The sequence below is a fragment of the Catharus ustulatus genome, chromosome 10 (genome assembly GCF_009819885.2).
Source record: "Catharus ustulatus isolate bCatUst1 chromosome 10, bCatUst1.pri.v2, whole genome shotgun sequence".
In the NCBI taxonomy this organism is placed as follows: Eukaryota; Metazoa; Chordata; class Aves; order Passeriformes; family Turdidae; genus Catharus; species Catharus ustulatus.
The window spans coordinates 19,932,849-19,951,533 of NC_046230.1; the positions used below are offsets into that span (position 1 = coordinate 19,932,849).

The following is an 18,685-nucleotide window of genomic DNA, read 5'->3' on the forward strand; positions in this document are numbered from 1 at the left end:
TTTTCACTCCCTGTCCCCTCCAGCACCAACTGCTAAAATCAATCTGCTGGAACTTCTGCATTATGCTACAATATTTACCTCAGGATACACAGCAATTACAGCAATTACAATGCACAGCTTAATAGGATTTTAGAAAACCCCTAGAAATTTCTGCAGGTAAAGAGAGCATCTACCCATTTTATTGGGCAGGCTGAGTGTTTTCAAGGATATGCCACCTCAGGCATTAAGGTGTGAGTCAAACATGCAGCTACAGCAGATTCAGGCCATGGCTCCCTTCTTGGCAGGTTGCTCTGCAGTTTTGTGCCATTCCTGGGAGGATTTGCCCTGGCTGTTGGGATTCCCAGCATATGGAACTGGGAGTTCCCTGGGGCACACAGATCTGTGTCCCCTGCCATTGCATCTGGGGTGGGCTCAGCCCCCATTCCCACAGGTGCTTCTGGCACCTTTCTCCTGATAAAATGGAAGAGAGGAACAGTGTTTCTGAGGTGTAAATAATGTTTAACAAGTGGGCCTTGGAGTTGTAAAGGAACTCCTGCACTTATGCTATAATCATTTTGGTGGTTGATTTAGAGCCAAGTCCTGCTGGCCTGACTGAAGCAATTAGCCTGATTACTGCCAGAGGGATGCTCGTGCAATTAAGGTGAGCAGTGTTTGCTCTTTATTCTGGAAACCAGTTGCCTGTATAAAAGCAGTTGACACAGTGCAGTGGTGCTGTGGCAGGAGGGTGATGGGCTCTGAGACAAACCTTCAAACCCTGACAGAACCTGGCGTCTTTCACAGGAGAAGGATGGACAGATGGACGTTGTCTGACACTGCTCTGGGGGGAAAGCTAAAACCTGACAGTGAGAGACATGTCCTGGTGTGTTTGCTCTGTGGGATTGCAACTGTTGTTGTTTCCCCAGCTTCTCAAAAGGATGGAGCTGGCTAATTAGATCTACAGTTGCCATTTATCAAAAAGAGCATCTGAAGTCTTCAGTGATATTTTTCCCCCCTCTCTCCCTGCTATTTCTAAGGCACCTATCAATGTGGTGCAGAAATACCATCTGGATACCTGGCTAGTGACCAGCAGGCTGTGGTATGTGAGGGTTTTAAATAGAGACAGGAGAACAGAGAGTGGAAAGGGTAAACAAACAGCATGTTTTAATGGAGGCTGAAGAGGGTATGAATGAACTGAAAAGCAAAGCAGGGTGGAAAAATACCTTTTCTTCAAATTTTCCCAGTGACAGAAGCAGGGTATGTTAGATCTTCTGGGATTCCCTAGGATTTAAACACTCTTGGGAACGGTTCCTGCAGATGAGCAGGGCTGCTGCATTGACACTGTGGATGAGCACTCACCAGAGAGCAGGAACATCTCTGCAGAGAAAACTTCTTCCTGCCCTGCCAGGAGAACCTCTGCACCTTGCTCTGGGTGCCAGCACTGCTCTGCACTCTCAGCTCAGAGTTTTACTAAGGGCAGGCACAGCTTCAGGGTCAAGAGTTCTGACTCATCCCTCCCCCCGAATTCAAGGAAATTGAGAGGTTTTATTTGATCCCAGAGAAGTGAAATACACTTTACAATGTGGGAATTTGCCTTTTTGCTGGATCTGAAGGGTCTGTGAATAGCCTAATCCAAGGTTTTGGTGTGAAGCCACTTGTGTGGTATTAGTGATGATGAATTCACTCATACCAATAGAGTTTGCTCTTTGTGTTAGCACTGGCCCCCAGGTGGGTGTCTGTGTGTGCACAAAATAATGGCTCAGTCTGGCAGAATATCTTTGCTAAGAAAACATCACTTGTCAATTACTGGGGATTTTCCCTGAACTCCAATGGTTCTGGAGCAGAGTTTGGGCTTCTGGTGTTATGACAGAATTTTGCAGGTTCAGTGATGGCTTTTGACAGCTCAGGTCCCAGTAGGGAAAGACTCCTCACTTGAAATCAATCAACTTTATCACACAGCAAAAAAAGAAAATTAAAACCCACCTGAAACTCAAACCTGCTTTAACAGGGGCTCCTCTCTGACTGAGCTGTTACTGCAGATATCCCTACACAACGAGCATATTTGTGTGGGGAAATATCAAAAGGTAGGTGCACCTAACAAAGACATCCTGCTCATGCTTAATGCACCAGATAAATTGTTTAAAATGCAGAGGATTTTCTGAGTTTTTAGTGAATAGGCACATCCACATATGCATCTATGAAGAGTTTTTAAATTAATTGCTTTCAGTCATTTCCTTTCATAAAATTAGAACAATGATGGAATAGACTAGCTGTGGAGTTTGGCCGAGGAAAGATTATACTAATCCACTTGAAATATAACTAAAGCAGAAAGCAAGGAGAGATAAAAGCAATTCTTTTCCCAAAGCTTGTTTACCTGTGACAAAATCCTTCCAAATCAGCTGCACACAAAATACTGGATCATCTTAATTAAACTCAACCAAAAGAGATTTTGCTTTGGTCTTCTTGGGATATTTCATATCCAGAGAGTTTGTCCTGTGATGCTTTTAGCCAGATGGGGGAATGTGTTTCATGCAATTAATAATTAGGAGAGCAGCACTGCTTTTAAAGAGCAGAGTGACACCCAGATCAACTTGCTACATGGAAGCAAAGAAAAAGGGGGAATTTGTCAGAAGTTTTTTATATACCCTGAGGCATCACTGAGAGTGGTTTTCAAGAGTCAGGGGACATTTCATTTGCATATTCTCCAGTTACTAATAGGCTATGGTTACAAATGAACTTCCTTTGTTCCCTCCATGGGTTATGGCTCCCTAAGCCTTGAACTATATATTCTGTTTTGAAGAAATAAAAAGATGTCCTAGTTAATGTGATGCTTACCACTCAGACTTTCTTTCCAAAACTCTTCCAAACCAGTCAACTTTGCCAAACCACTACAGCCCTCCAAACACCAGCTCCACGAAGACTGGTTTTCACAGATGAATCAATTATTTCCTTATCTCCACAACAGCAGCTCTGGAATTCCACATATAACCTTAAAACTGGCTCATCAATAACCAGATGGGCCCTGAGGATCGAAGCCCAACCAGTGCAGACACTGTTGTCCTTCTCTGCCCTTCAGCCAGCCCTTCCTGGGCTCTGCCACACTCAGCCTGTTTGTCTGGAGCCTGTTTCTGCAGCAGCCTCACCAGGTCAGCAAGGCAGAGCAATCCAGGGGTGCTCAGCTGGGCCAGGACTGTGGCTGCTCCTTGCTCCCCATGCTTGCACCTGACTGTGCCCTTCTCCTGCTTTTCCTGCACCAGCTCTGGAGCTCATTGGCTCCCTCACAAAACCAAAGCACAATTTTCAGGAGGTTCCATGGGCTTGGAGGGTCAGGAGAGCCTGGAAGGTGCAGGAGTGGGTGGCTAGATGGGAATGGGAAGGCAGCAAGAGAACAAGGGGTGATGCCAGCCCTGGGGCAGCCTGGCTGATGGGTTCCCTGAGCTGTATCCCCAAAAAGCCCACACAACCCTGAGCAAGGTCAGGGAGTCAGGGTATTTGGCAGCTGCACTGAGGAGTACTGGACACAGGTCTCCACGAGGGTTTAATATTCCTTTATTCCCCCTGACTTTGATTTAACCATGGGCTGTGATGCTTTAAGTACCAGATATTAATTAGAAGTGGTAGTAGGTCCCAAAGGGACCATACTCCAGATCTTCTCACCATTCCTAGTTTGACTTATTTCAAGTTACTACTCTGAAACATTATTTATGCACTCGGGAGCCTGACATTTATAAGACCTAACTAAATTTGCAAATAACTAATGGCTGTCAGTGAGGAGTATCACTCTGCTGAGGTGGAAAATAGCTTGCCCACGAGTAAAACATAGCCAAGGATATTGGATGTTTTCTACAGCACTTCTTTAAGGCAGGCAATTATCTTGTCCCTTCTTTGGTATCACACCTAAACAGGCACAAAGGAACAGTGCTGTGTGGATGGGTCCCACCAGGATGGTGACCTTGGAGAATGAATCACTTTGGGCTTAAGCAGAAACTTCATTCTGAGCTCTGATCCTCTGGGAGGGAAGTGGGGAAGTGGGACAAATGCTCTTTTGGCTCCTCTGGTCTTCAAAGCCCTTCTGGCAGTGGTTGATTCAGGACAGTGCAGTGGCACAGAGTGGGAGTAGCACAGAATTCAGGCAAAATTGCTGGGTACCTGGGAATGGCTGGGGCATCCCATTTGGCACAAGCAGAGATAAAAGTTATTTGTGGGTAGCTGGACAGCTTTGTATTAAGAAAGAAAAAGAAGACATTATAGGAAGACATTTAACAGTATCTAGGGAGACTCTCAAGTTGGGATTTTATTCCAGACTACATTGAGTCAATTTTTGTCCTCTGTATTTGCTCTGATTTTATTTCCTCTAATTCTTCTCATTCTCTTACTCTCCCCAGGCAGTATCAGCTTGGTGTTATGTGTGCTCTGACAGAGCATGAATACACGTGTGCTGCCTGTAGTGACTCTCACTGTGTGACTCACAGCACTTGCAATTTAGTCCCACTTCTATTTTTAGAATGAAAAAAGGATATCTAGGATCATTGGACTTTAAAATCATTGAAAAGGTAAAAAGGGGCCATCTGACGGGGGTGTAACTGCTGGTTGCCTCTATGAAGTCTTAGCAACCCTGTTGATTTAGCTCACACCAGACTTTCTATATAAAGTACACAGACAATAGAGCTCACTCAGTGGGAGACGTGAGGTTTCCTCCTATATGACATAAGTACAGTGCAAAAATATCTCAAAAGGCAAATATATTCATGTTTTATAACCTTCTCCTCTTGATTTGTTTCTGAGTAAAAGAGCTTGGTGTTTTGACAGCTGAATTTTTTGGTGTCTGTGAGGAAATACGTTTGACAGAAATTCTTCACCCAGCTGGTTTTGACTGCTTTTAAACCATATATTAGGGGTTAGTTTTCTTCTCATCTGCCACTTTCACAACTCTTCCATACCTCCATGGTGTGTCATCAGACTTCTGCAGGACAAAAAGCAAACTATGTCACCCCCTTGCTTGGTGCCACTTTTGGTGAGCACAGGGAGGGACTGGGAGCAACATCTGCAGGGCTTGCTGTGGGCTGAGTCTGGTAAAGCCATAGACCTTGAGGGCCCAAATTCACTAGATTCACTGTTAAAAATTGTACTTGTGTATTAGGTGTTCCTGCTGCTCCCATTCCTACCTCCTCTGCACCTGCTCTGTGTGCCACTGATCCCTCCTTCTGCCTGTCACCCTTATTTTCCCCCTCTCTCAGTGTTTTCTCCTGCACTCATTGTCTCACTGTTGATGCTCTCTTGCTGTCCTCCCTGTCGGTTCTCTTCGTGTCACAGAATGTGCAAGACAGGCACGACAGGAGAGGTTATAATGTGGAAAAATTAGAAATTTCCATTATGGTGTTTTTTCCTTCTGAATTGGCTGCACAAACAGTTTCCACTGGCACTGTGGACTTACACAGGAGAGTTGGGGAGAATATGGGGATGTGACAAGTGCTGTGAGAGAAAGGCCCATGCAATGCACGATGGATGATGCCAACTATTCATTTTAACAGAGCTGCAGGAATCCAAACACTTTCCATGAATATTCATAAGAAATTGAAAGCTGTTTAACCTGGCTCTCACATCTGTCTGGTGGGAGCACTTCAGTGCTTATGTGTTGCTCCTGTGACTACTTGCAAGACGTGAATTTTAAACCTGGCTGCTCAGAGTGTGATGGAAATCCAGTATGAAACAGTACACTTGGTTGTGAAATTTGCAATTCGTTTTCTGCCAGTTAGCTGCACAAGTCATCTCATCAAGGCACACCACAGGACAGAACCAAGCAACACAACATGAATTTGCAAACATTTGCCATTCCCAAAAAATCTGTAAGCCAAGAGTTGTTTGCTGAAGAAAACCCTAAATAATATCAAATAAATAAATTAGAAAATTGCTTGACCTCCACAGACAATTCATAACAGAAGGGCCAGTGAAATTCGTGGCAAAAAAAGTGCTCATTGGGCTTCTGAAGAAAACAGGGAAATCATTTCTCAGCACAGTGAATCAATCTGATGTAGTTTGCTTCACTCCCTGCACATTGATGGAGTGATGGGAGGTTTGGAGTCACTTCTGACAGGCTCCTGAGAGCCTGGGTATTTGGTCCTGGCAGAAGTTTTTCTAAGTGGCCAATTTTTCTGGGATGCTTTTGAGAGCAGATTTAGTTTTGGATCACGGGATTTGCGTTGTGTCATATTTTACAATTGAAAATGACTGAAACATTAACCTCCTTCTGCGACACAATTTGGCTTTGCATTTTTTCCTATCTGGAGCCCTGTGTTCAGCCTCACTCCCTGGGCACCACGAGCTCATTTCCATTGCATCATTACCACATTAGCCTTGTTGCACTGCCCATTGCCCACAGAGGCTGAGGGATTTGCCCAAGTCTCCCAAAGAAGTCTGGACACAGGTTGACTGCAGTCTCCCACCTCCTCATGGTTTTATCCCTTCAGACCCCTCTCTCAGAGACGCACTGAAATAAATAAATTAAAATTGTCTAAGCTTCTGGACAAAAGAGAGATGGAGAAGAAAATCCATACTTGATTTCCACATGCATTGCTCATTTCTGGCACAGATTTCCTATCTCTGCATAACAACTCTTTGATCCATATTGCAAACTGCTGCAACAATTTCTTTGGAAGAAAGTTTCCACTGTTATCTTTATGTACTCAGTAGAGTACATAACATGGGCTGAAATGATTTGCCCCCAAATTTGCAATGCAAAGTAATGCAGTTAACTGAAAAGTTCTTGCTTGGATCAAAGAGGGAATATTTATGTTTCTTAAAAGCAATTCTTACTGTTCCTGATCCAATATTGCTTCTTTTTGGCACAACCAGTATTCACTTAGACTGCATGCATTTAGCACTTTTGTTGTTAAATTGTCATTGGTGTTTTGTTTTTAAATTAATTATATCACGACCTATTTACAATGCAGTATAACCCAGTAAAGTTCTCCTTAAAGAGAACATTAGTTAGGATGAGTAAATTCAAATTACTTGGTAAGTCCCTCTATGTAGGAATTCTTTTGCTGATGAAGATTTAATGAAAACAATCAGTCTAACAGAATTCTCCAAGTTGTGAGCTTTTGACAGCAGTATTGTAAAGCATCCTTAGTGACATCCACATTAAAGTAGATTTAAAATGGTATCATAACCTTAATTTTAACATTTAGCACAGCAAGTGACTCCATACCTCTTGCTGCAAGATATGACTCTCAGCTTCTTTAAGTGCATTTTTAATGGGTCCTGCGAGAAGCATTTCCACAGGCAGAACATTTTATTGTTGCTAAATACCACTCACTCTGAAGTCTCTCCGTTGTTTGGAAATGAAACTTTAATGAACAAGTTGAAACAATTCATCAGCCCAGGGAACATCACACTCAGATAAAGCACACCAAATGATAAGGGCTCTGCATATGCATGCAAATATGATTTTCATTCATTATGTTCCTGCTGCTCATGCTGGCCAGGGTCACACTCCCCAAAGCAGGAACTCACAGCCCAGCCCTGCCCAGGATCCTGTGCAGACCCCACTGCCCTGTCTGGCCACGCAGACCTGACTCTGATGTTTGGACATTTTCCTGTCTAGTGATGCTAAATCATAAAAAAGTACATGAGGCTTCTAACTTTTCCTATCACCTCTTGGACTCCTGGCGGGGGAGGAACAAGCTTTTTCAAGGGGAAGCTTTCCTGAGTGTTCATTCTCCCCCCAGCCCTTGCTCACAGTCCTTTCAGCATCCACCTAAACACTGTGTACATCCTTCCCCACGCTGGTTTCTCAGGGGGCTGGCAGTGACACGGGAGGAAATCGTGCCTTTTTCTGTCTGAAACTACATCTCTCGTCCAGCAAAACAATGCCAACAGCGCAGAGAAAGCTTCGATTATGCAAAATGGATGGACACATCACGCCTGCTTTTGCAATAGGTTATAACCTAAGGAGTCCCTCACCCGGAAAATTCCTCCCACCACCTTCCCCCGCGAATGTTTTCCCCCTTTCAAATGACATCGGTGGCACTCCAGACACATTTTACGCATTAATAGCATGTTATATGCTCCACAGCTTTCCTCTTCCCATTTTATTTTAGGGCAGCTTCCCCCTCTCCCTTCTCCCATCTCAGACCAGCCCGGCTGGCTCGGCAGAAAAGGAGTAAAGTGTTTTCTTGCATGACCTCTATGCATTGCACTCCGCGGGAAGAACTACGTGGAATGCCCACTCCGCAGGCAGCGAGGCTTGAGCCAGGCTGCCCTGGAGGCATTTCTGCCACAAACCACAGGACTGTGCCCAGAATTTCCACCCCCACGGCAGCCCCCTCCCCAGCGCTGCGCTCCGGGAGCCGGGGAGCGCAGCAGCAGCAACAGCTCCCTTTGTTCCCCTGCAAATCCTACCTCCGAGAGCTGTCACATCTTCCTCCGGGAATTGTTAACAAACAGACATCCAGCGGAATCCTCCGAACTGCCACCGGGTGCTAAGTGCTGTCATCGTTCCCTGCCGGTGCTGGAGCCTTTTTGGACCATTAATGTCACAACCCCTGCTAACTCATCGCTCGGTACTCGCTGCTCAAAATGTCCGAAATAGTTTGGAAGGATAATAGGAATGACAGGCACACTAGACAGCCATGCTTGAAATTAGTTTTCTCAGCTGACTTAAGGCTGTTTCGTAGTGCTTTTAGGCATGCACTCCGTGGGGTTTATTAACCTAGGCTAGACATGCCATCCCTGCGTTTATTCAGGGCTGGAATAGGATGGCTGCTAGGAATGCAGCGCTAGCTCTCACTCCATTCATCCCTCCCTGGTCCTTAAACCTTCCTGGGAGCGGAAATAGCTTCAGTCATCCTTAAACTTACTGAGGCTACTGTTTTCTGCAGAGCAGGCTTTCACACATGGTTTTGAAACTAAAGAGAAAATCCCTCCGGGAATGGAAGGTGCCGTCGCTCTCCCGGCTGGTGCGAGCAGAGCCGGCAGCATCCGCCCCCGCCGCAAGCTGAGGCTGGCGCAGGACTCGCTGCAAGTACTGATTGGAAGCTGAAAGTTCTTCAAACTCTGTGAGGCAGCTGTGGCATAAAGAGAACGAGGGGGATGGAGGGACCGCGCTGTGCTTTGTATGCCAGAGTCACAGATGTACACCACGCTGCTCAAAAGGCAAAATACTCTTTGCAGATGGTGGGGACTCGCCGTCTGAATTTCTAAGCAGCACCTGGGATGATGGTGGGCAGAAGAAATGAGACCAAAGCACAGCACTCGAGGTGCCTCGATGTGGGGAGGAGAGGTGGTGAGGGATGCTACACGACACTGCTGTTTTCAGTGAAACTGTGCTAATCACCAAATCTCAGCTCTGAGACGCTTGGGCTCTGCTGAGATCTTGGAATCTCTTTCTTCTTGGTGGTCACTTAAGGACCAGCCCAGGTCAAGATGCAGAAAGGCTTGTGAGCATCTGCTACCGCTGGTGTTGCTGATCGCAGTGTGGTCCCTAGTGGACAAAAGTGAGAGCCACCAGCACAGACGTGTCTCTGCCAGAGCAGTGGCACACACGGGCTGAAGGACTGGAGAGGCACCCTGGAGCCAAGGCAGGCTGGGGCAGAGCAAGTGGGGACTTGGCTCTTTTGCTGCTTGTTCCACTCCTGCCTGTTTTTTCAGTACCACCTGGTTCACAGCCCTTTACACAAAAGAAAATACCACACAGGAGACATCTCAGAAATGAATGGCATCGGGAGAGATAAAGGAGGAAAGCAGATCACAGTAAACCCCAGGCTGCCTTACACCCTGGGAAGGAGAGGGTTAGGATAGCACTAATGGCAGATTTGCTTTACCAAACAGCAAATCAGTGTTTGTGCACAGTGTGAGCCACTGGTCTCTCCTCCTTCTGCACTGGCCTTCACTGAAACTGTGAGTGACAGCAAGCTCGAGTGCTGGTGCAAGCCAGCCATAGATGGGGACATCTGGAGGGACCAGGAGCATGATGATTGCTCCTGAATCAGTGCTGCTCCTAACAGAGCTGCCTTTGCTCTCTGTGCTCCCCCATGCCCACACTTGCTGTTGCTCTTGCACATTCTCCCTTTCCCTCTTTAGCCACTGCTCCTTACACAGTCAGTGGGTTTGAGGGGAGGCTCAAGGCTCCAGTTTTGTTTCTCACTTTACAGTGGGGTATTATTAGCTCATCAAACTTCTCCCAGGACTGGTGGCAGCAAAGGGGACTTTGAATTTTGTAGGCAGGAATCTCAAGGTGGGCAACTACATGCTGACTGATAGCAGGGCTGACTGAACAATACCTACTTTCTGAATAATTTAAAGAAATTTCTTTCGTGTCACCTGTCTTGCATCTTTCATGTGCCCTTCATTCACCTTAAGGTAGAAAAAGAAAAGGGAAAAAAATAAAAGTTCTCACTGTCCCAAGAAACAAATTTCTGTTTCAGTAAGTGTCTCAATGTAAGTGGGATGATTTGTAAGTGGGATGACACAGCAGTTCAAGAGACATAAGATTCTGGTTGGAGATACCCAGGTCTAGGAGTTCTGACTTTGCTGATGATCTTCTGAGAGCTTTCAATGCTGAACTGGAGACAAGAATGATCAGTGCCAGGTTAAAGCAGGTGGTAGGTGCCACCCAAGCTCACAGTTCCCCAGTTGTGTATGCTGACTATAAGAAGAATCATAAAAAGCTCCCCCAGCTCCCCCTCCTTCATGGACCTTTCTGCCAGGGTGATCCCAAAGGCCTCAGTCCTTCCCAGTAGGTTAAAGTCACTCAGACTGGGGGATCAGCAGCTGCCTGTGAGAGTTGTGTGACTGAATGGAGAGGAGAGGTTCTTACACTGGGTAGTAATTGAAGGGGAGAATAAACTGTTCAGGGTGTGTAGACTAGGCAGGGAATGACCAGAAAGACATTCTGGGGCTGATCAGTTAACATGGTTCAGTCTTGGGGAGAGATTCCATGGTACTCCCCCTTTCCTCACTTTTCCTAATCGTGAGCAGCAACAGTGGCTGCCCTCAGTGATGGCTCTGGTGTAATCCCTGTCCTTACTATGGCTCTGTGCTGTTGCTTTATTCTGGCACACCAATCTGCTCCCTGCTGGAAAGAAGATACAGGGAGCAGTGGAGTGGTGATCTGATCAGGTATCCAATTTTCTGTTTTCCTGGACTGTATGAATGTTGCACAGTAGGATTGCCCAGGGAAGCAGAGGGCTCACACGTGCTTTCCCTCTGCGTTCCATCAGGAAAATCCTATTCTGTAGGAGAGGAAATTGCTGCTCAGCTGTACAGCAGTGGACCCCATTTGAGAAAACCACACAGGTTTCAAAGGAGTTGCAACAATTTAAAATGCCTTTGTTGGTTTCTGACCAGTACTCACTTAGGAAATGGCCAAGGAGGATGAAGGACAGGAGGAATTCAGGACATTTGCAGTTTGCAGGCTGACAGTAAGCCAAACAATATAATGAGCAGAGCAACTAATGCGTAATTGCATTATGAGTCATCCTCACTATAACAGGAATTTGATAGATACGTAACTAGAAAGTGTAACTATCAGTTACAAATACACATTTCTGCTTGCAAAAGAAAGGACACGATATAATTAAAGCTTCAGGTTGCACACACAATAACCTTTTCTCCTCCTGTGGTCACAAATTCTCTAGGAACAGTAGGAGCATATTTTGAAGTTTCATACCTATCAGACAGCATTCCTTCTACCCACTTGCTGAGTCTTTTTGAAACAGCAGCAGGCAGCCTCACTAATCCATAGGTACTTGGTGTGAATGGTGTATTAAAGGGATTGCAGGAATGATCTGTCGATGACTCTTCCACGCTGGGTGTCTCTGTAGAGTGTCAGTGCTCACTGCAGCATTGGCCTGGCAGGCTGCAGGTGTGGTGTGCACAACAGGTAACAGTTGTGTCCAGGACGTATAATCACAGTGTCAGTGAAAATTAGTCTAGCAGGAAAAAGGATCCTCCAGAAATGACCAAAATCTGTCATGCACATCTAGATACTCGTGGGTGTTGTGGAGCTCAGACTTGAGTTTTGCAGAGGGCAGCTATTCCCTAAAAATTATGAGTCCAGTGTGGGGGAAGATAAGTTCCTAACAATTATCTTGGCAGCAAGCATTAATCTCACCTCTGTCATTCAAATAAAAAAAAATATCAAGAAACCCTGTTGAAGTCAGCCCCCAGATTTACAGCTCTGCCTGGTTTCCCTTCCTTCTTTTTCCTGTGGCAGAGCAGGCAGCACCTGTGTGATTGCATCCTGTGTTTGACCACAGTCTTGCAGTCTTGTGCTGAGAACCACAGGACACCCAAGTGTTCATTTAACTGAGTTACATCACAGTGACTGGCTAATCGCTTCCACATGCTGCTTGATTGTCCCCCTTGATATGCCAGCTCTGCCTTTTTCTTGCACAGCTCTTTTTGAGCCACTTGCCTAAGAGAAAATAACTACATCTGGAGTGTTGTTAAATGACCCAGAAGCTGCTGTTTTGCAGACTGACAGTGTTTGATGCAAATAGATGGCTTCTCGCTGTGAAAATCTCCTTGGCTGACAATCCATCGGGTACTTTCAACGATAGTTGTCTGAATTAAAACACAGGCTCCTCTTTGTATATTCACACTATCATTCTCACAGAACTGCTGGTATTAAATTCTTCCTGTGCAGTTTCAGTGGAGGCCTCTCTACTCCCCATTTGTGCACCAGCTGCTGGTGCACATCGCTCCCTCTCTTTGCCTTCAGCTTTTGCCATCTGCCACCATTAAGTTGCCCAGGTGTCGGAAATCTTCTTGCTTTTCTCTGGCAAACATTACTCTGCCTTCTTCTTCACTAATTCAACCTTCATGTATATGGAGGCTGATAGATCAGGATCAAACATCTGCTGCATTTCATACTTCACAGGGGCAGATGGGGAACAGAGCACATATAGCTGCTGGCAAAAATAAAGGCTGGTTAACCCTTCCTTCCCTAACTTTCCACTCCATCTTTGAGAGCTTACAGTTTTCCTGCACTTCTAGATGTGCCAATTATTTAATACTTGCCAGTCAGGATGTTACCTAGAGCAAATATATCCTAAAGCAGAGTTAATTTTCAGAAACATCAAAGCTTTCACAAACTGCAACAGGGTTTAGTCCTGAGGTGTTGAGGAGCAGCAGAGTTGGAACATATCTAAGACAGTTATCAGCAAAGACACCAGAATAAACCTTTTTTCCTCTTTAGACTGCTTCTGCTGGTGCAAACAGGGGCCACACCACTGACTTTATTATGCTCTCCACAGAGATACAGGTCAGGCATCCTTTGTGATTGCCTGCAGGGGAAATCCAGGCTCACTGATCATCCTTCACAACAATGGGTTGTGTAAACTATTGAATTATTTTGGTAGAGATGATGAAAATAAATGATTTCCAGTGTGCCCAATCCTCTTCAACAAATCACTGAAGATTGACTGCAAGTTTGGCCAGCAACAAACCAGAATTCAACAAAACCAGGCTGCTTACACAATGCTGCTTGCTGGGCCCAGGGAATGTTTCCTGCTTAAAGGCTGGTAAAATATGTATCTGAGGATGCACACCCAGCTGCTGGGGCCAGTCTCCAGTGTGATTGTTGAGTAATTCCAACAGGATTTCACACTTCAGCAGTTTTACTCTCCTCAGCCTGGCTCTCAGGAGCAGTGCTTTCTGAGCCTGATACTGTGTGAGACTCTGGGCAGAGATGGTTCCCTGCTCTGAGCAGTTCTGCTGAGCAGCAATTGCTGCCTGCTGCTTTCCCATTTGTTAAGCAATGGATTACTGCTCAGACATTTGCAGGCCACGTTGTCTAAGCCCTGTGTGCAATTCTGTGGATTTACTCCTCTCCTGGAATGCCATGATCAGAGGTTGTTTCTCGGCTGTTCAATAATTTCCTGAAGCACTGCTCCAGTTGACACTGCTGTGATTTCCCTGCTCCGTGGCAGATAAAGCATTGTGCAATTCACCTTTCACAGGAACACCAAATTGGCCACTTAGATGCTCACTGATTTTATACACAGTGCCTGGCTGTTTCTCCAACTCTTGATTGCTTTTTCTGTCCACACTTTCCTATTCCTATGTTAATATTCCTTCTCCAGCAACTTTAGCAAGATATTACTAGATAATTCTTTTGCCTTTTTTTGTCACCGCCCTGCAAATCATTTGCTATTGCAGAACTCTCCTTTTTTTTTCAGGATTCAATATCTCCTTTAATCTGTTCTTCTTTTTATTCTTTACTCAGCTGCTGCTGGCTTGCTTTGGTGGAACAGTCACTCGTCTGATGAAGCTCATGCTTCTATTTCTGTTCTCTCTCTTTTGAAAGGTCCTTTGCATCAGTGAGATGCCTCTCTGGGTTTCTTTGATGATTTGGTGCTGTACACTGAGCTCTGCACTCCAGGAGTGAAAGAACCAGTTGTGGAGAGAGTGTGCACAGGGGGAGGGAAAGGGGTTTTGCCATGGCCCAGTGAGGGAGTTTTCAGTGAACAATAACAGAAGCAGACAGGTAAATGGCCAGGCCAGGAGCAGGACTGTAGGGAGGATGATTTGTAGCACAGTGCCTCAGTTTCCCCACTTGTAAATGAAGAATAATCTCAGCTTTTATAAATTCCTTTGTGAGCTTTGCCTGAGAACTGAAACAGGATGACTGAAATTCAGTCTTGCTAAGCTTATATTGTTGCTGTTTTGCTGATGAACTTTAAATTCAGAAGAACAAGGGTCTAAAGCTGCCTGAGAAGCCTCTACATTGTGCAGGGTGTTTGGTGCTGTGTGATCTCACACACCCACTCATGAAGGCACAATGTCTGGTGTCCTTTGGCTGTTCTGTCTGAGAACACCCCAGACTCTCATGGGGATGTTTTTGGGTGAAGGAGGGGTTTGGTGGCAGCTCCACAGCAGCCAGGGAGCAGGAGGGACATTGCCTGGGCTGCATTCAAAGCCCAGCCTGTCTGGAGAAAATGCCTGCTGGCAGGGACAAAACCTCACACAAGATGCCACTTTTTAATTTTCCTGATCTATATTCTGCAGCAGGTGCTCAGAGTGGCTCTTAAATCCACCAGCACAGGATTTATGGTTGTGAACACCAAATATTCACCAAAGCTCAAAATCTCTTCTCAGTTTTCCTGTGGAGTGACCAGAGGGATTTCACTACATTTACTGAAGCAGAGTTGTTGGGATTTATACCACTGAGGACAACATTTGGACCTAAACATACATCTCCCACATTTATGTACGTTTTGTACAAAATTATTCACTCCCCATGAAGAAAAGCTTACAGTCCCTGTACAAACCTGCCACCTCTTCCCCATCACCACAGCACTGAGGACACAGGATGTGTTTATGAATAAATTAGCTGGGGAAAAATGGCTTTGGAAACCAGGCAGAGGCTTTCCAAGAGGAAATAGGCAGAAGGATAAATCTTTGCTTTTAAGACCAGCTACAGGGATACTCCTCTGGCATAAACACACATTTTTTCATTGATAAAGCTGGTCTCTTTTTTCCACCCTCTCTGATGAATTTTTCAATTCTGCATATGCAAAAATATCAATGCATCACCAAAAGCTGAAGTAGACTCCAGAGGAATTTAGCCAGTCAGTTGTCTCTGGTTTTAATTACCTAATGGTATTTGTTTACATCTGCTTGAAATGATTTTATACTCATTATGGGTATTGAAGTAATGTTTCATATTTTCTCCACTTTCATGAGTTTTTAAAAAAAAAAACAACAACAAAAAAAGGGAACAAGTTGTCCACAGATACACCTGAAATCTGACCTTTTCTCTGCCCTGCAAAGTTTTAAGAAGATTATTTAAGTTTTTGTGTCTGTACTTGCTCTATTTTCAGAGTCTTAGAAGTAACCTTGACTCACAATTTGGCCTCTGAGAGAGGCACAGAAGATGCAAGACAAGCTGTGGAGTTCATCCCTACTGGGGTGAGGGGCCACATCCTCACTGCATGACAATTTCTCCAACAATACACAAACCCCTGTTGCAGCAGCTCCCAGCTGGAGCTTCACACCACAGAAACCAGTGATGCTTTAATGGTGGGATAAAACAGACCTGGAAAAACAGTCCCAGGAAGTCTGTACTTCTGCCCAGCTGCATCGTGACCAGGGTGTTGCAGGATCAGGCTCTGGGGATGCATTTGGGTCTCAGCTGCCTGTGTTTGAGGACAAAGGCACTCAGATGTGCCACCCAGACTCACCCTGTGGCTCTGACCCTTGGCTCGCTCCTCTAATCCCCTCTCCTCCCACCCACAGCCACTGCAGGAAGGATGCTTTTCTTTACTTGATTTCCCTGCTCAGATTTCAAAAGCCTCTTGGTGCGGTAAATGAGTAAAAAACCCCCAGTCCCTGGAAATGCTTTCCCTTTGGGGGAAGCACGATGGATCTGGTAGTGCAGGAACAAACATCCCCAGGGTCTCATTTATCTCACACACCTGGAATTTTTCCCCCTCAGAATCGCTATTATTTTTGCACAGATGACTAAAACAACTCCCCCTCTTCTTGCCTCGATGCTCACTGGCTCCTGCTTGCTCTGCTGGTAGTCCCAGCTGGATCTTTATTCCTGCCAGGCTGGTGGGCTTGAGCAGGGCTCAACCCCCCCAGCAGCTCCAGTGTAATCCCTCAGGAAAGCAAAGGTGACTCCCTGGAGTGGCTGCCTGGCTCTCCAGACAGGCTGTGCTGTTTGCACAGCAGAGGGGAATAACTGATCCTCACATGTCTCCCCAAATCCTGGGTGAATCCACCAAACAAGCAAAGAACCTCTGTCCCTCCTGTCTGATACAGCAGCTGTGCTGTGAGCAGGCTGAGTGGGATAGAAGGGTCAGGCAGCCCAGGTGGGCAGGGAGGGCTCTGTGAAGGCTGTGCAGGCACAGTGCAGGGTGAAAGATGCTCCTGGAATGGAGCCCTGGTTCCCTCTGTCCTCGCAGATGTGTGTGGGGCACTGTGTGGTGTAGCTGCTGCAAAGGAGCACTGGCAGGATGCTGGGGATGGCAGGGAAAGTCCTGGAGTGTGAAGCATCCTGTGATGGGGATTTGTTTAGCCAGGCTTCCCTCCTGAGCCTGGCACAGCCTGGCACAGCTGTGAGAGCTCTGGAACTTCCCCAGACTGAGGGGTATGAGAGGCTCACACCCTACACCAGGGATGGGCTCCTGCCTGCACAGAGCCTGTAGGATTTGAAATATCTGAGACAGCTCCAAACTGGAGCCACTGGCCTGTTTGGGAGGCAGAGCAGGGCCCCTGTGGGCAGTGGTGTGGGTGTGTGGGCAGCCAGCATTGGTGGTGCCACTGTCACTGCTGCCCTCTTGTCTCTGTTAGAAAACTCAGGGCAGAACCAAAACAGGGGCAGCATCTGCATTGGAGGTCAGAGATACTTCAGTGTTTGTCAAGACAGGATTTCAAGACAGAAGAAATCAAAATTATACCCATCAAAGGGGGAAAGAAATGGTGACATGATTAATCTCTCAGCTCCACCTGTGTAAATACAGAGCAGGGGATGGAGATGCTCCCACCTGTGCCAGAATTTGGCAGGGCTGAATGCAGGATAGCACCAAGGAACATTGGTGTGGAGCCAAACAGGAACCCAGTGTTACTGGATTGATTGCAAGGGATGTCTCTCCCACACAGCACAATGAGGAATACAAGTCTGGGTCCAAAAGCAGATGTGCTTTTTTTGTCCTCTCTTTTGCAGAGAAAACAATCGTGTGCGTTAATTACTTTGGCCAGCTCAGTCCTTTCAGGGTTCTTTTCCAGGGACTGCTCTATTGTGTCAAGAGCAGTGCAGCACTGAACAAAAAGACATTGTGTGCCCAGTGTTATTTATGTGCTTTATTTCAGTATCTTTCAATATTTTAGTTACTAGAATATTCCTTGGAATATCTGACATGAAGAAATTTCATGCCATCAATTTTTAGTAGAGCTATTTCTAATGACATAGAGGATCAAGAGTCTACATTTATGTACTTGGCATGATATATGTCTAATATTCTCTACTGTATAAGCAATACTGTCTGCTCTAATTTCTGTCTCCAGATACACAAATGCATTTTGCTTTGAAAAACTTCGTTCCTGACATTGGATTTTTCTCCAGAGAATTAAATAATAACAGTCAATAATATTTGAGTATGATGGGAGAACCATCTAAATGTAAGTATGAGCCCTGTTACTGTCAAGCTATATAGTTTTACAAAGTAATTCTTAAACTTTCCTGAAGCTCTTCTGATTTCAGTGGTTTGACAAGAATATAAATGAGAAGGAAATTTCCCCTTTGCTGGCATCCGATTTCTGAGTTGGATTAATTATGGCAAGAGTCTTTTCCTTGCACAATCAGATTTGCAAAATTTTCTTTATTTGGTTCATAAAACTCTTTCTGAAAATTAAGTGGGGAATTTTTTGCAACTAAATTCAGATTTGTCTGAACTTTTAACTGGACTCTAGTATCCTATTAGAGCCTGTCTTTGATAATAATCATATTTGAATTTCATTACTTTCTCTTCTAATTCCAGGCACTGACCATTTTACTTTTTCCTAATAGCAGTACAAGGTAAATTACCCATGCAAGGCTGTTTAAGATGGTCCTAGAGCAGCTCAGATAAAATGCCTTCATTTTTCTTAATTTTCATTAACTTGCCATCTTCATTGTGTGTGTGTGTAGTACAAACAGTTAGTAAAAATACCTTCCTGCAGACCTGCACAGATCTGTCTCAGTAGCCAGGAACAGTCCCAGTGG

General features: G+C 45.4%; 1 protein-coding gene across 4 annotated transcripts in view; it reads right to left on the bottom strand.

Annotated features, from left to right (window-relative positions):
- The window catches only part of KCNMB2 (potassium calcium-activated channel subfamily M regulatory beta subunit 2), a 138,705-nt gene that overhangs the window by 83,807 nt on the left and 36,213 nt on the right, over positions 1-18,685 (bottom strand). Inside the window, exon 1 of one of the 4 annotated variants that reach the window (XM_033068722.2) lies at positions 8,377-9,188. The exons of the other annotated variants lie outside the window; for them this stretch is intronic. The gene's annotated coding sequence lies outside the window, so the exon portion shown is untranslated. Of the gene's footprint in view, positions 1-8,376; positions 9,189-18,685 lie in introns of those variants that run through there. 4 annotated transcript variants of the gene reach the window in all.